The sequence below is a fragment of the Crocuta crocuta genome, unplaced genomic scaffold, assembly GCF_008692635.1.
Source record: "Crocuta crocuta isolate KB4526 unplaced genomic scaffold, BGI_CrCroc_1.0 scaffold41, whole genome shotgun sequence".
NCBI classification, from domain to species: Eukaryota; Metazoa; Chordata; class Mammalia; order Carnivora; family Hyaenidae; genus Crocuta; species Crocuta crocuta.
Window position 1 is genome coordinate 18970236 of NW_027529428.1, and position 556 is coordinate 18970791.

At 62.8% G+C, this 556-nt stretch overlaps 1 protein-coding gene across 4 annotated transcripts in view; it reads left to right on the plus strand.

The window, feature by feature from the left end:
- DIRAS2 (DIRAS family GTPase 2) overlaps positions 1-556 on the plus strand; it is a 28861-nt gene that overhangs the window by 2128 nt on the left and 26177 nt on the right. For 2 of the 4 annotated variants that reach the window (XM_077759321.1, XM_077759323.1), the window contains exon 1: positions 7-55. The exons of the other annotated variants lie outside the window; for them this stretch is intronic. The gene's annotated coding sequence lies outside the window, so the exon portion shown is untranslated. Of the gene's footprint in view, positions 1-6; positions 56-556 lie in introns of those variants that run through there. 4 annotated transcript variants of the gene reach the window in all.

Sequence of the window (556 nt, forward strand, 5' to 3'; positions counted from 1 at the left end):
TCCTGCGCGAGGCGAGCTCGGGACAAGCCCGGACCACGGTGGCGCTGCCCCTCAGGTAAGGGTCCCCCTCTTTGGCGGAGGCTGCGCGGCGCCCGCAGTGGGGCTCCGACGGCCGGGCATCCCTGGAGCCCGGAGGAGGGACCGCCTTCATCGGGAGGGCGAGTCAGCACCCCGGCGCCTGGAGTTGGCGAGGGGGGAAGCCGCATTTCTGTATCCCTGGCGGGGAGCGTGCGCGTCTGGGTGCCCTGGTCTAAAATGTGTTCTTAAAAAAAAAAAGGAAAGGAAAAGAAATCTGCCCCTTACACATCATTTGGGATTCCTTCCCAAGCAGGAGCTGGTGCTCGAGAGCGTTCCGTGGTGCAGGTGTTTGTCGCGTGGAAGTTGCTTGAGTGGGTTTGCGGAAGTGCCCGGGGACGTGGCTCCAAGCGGGAAGGATGGAGCGCGCGTTAGGACCGCCGTCTGCTTAGCTCGCTTTCCCTCCGCACCGGCTTGGCCGGACCGGGCTCAGTATTTCAATTCTCGTCTTAAATGTGCCTCCGAGATTTACACGCGTCCC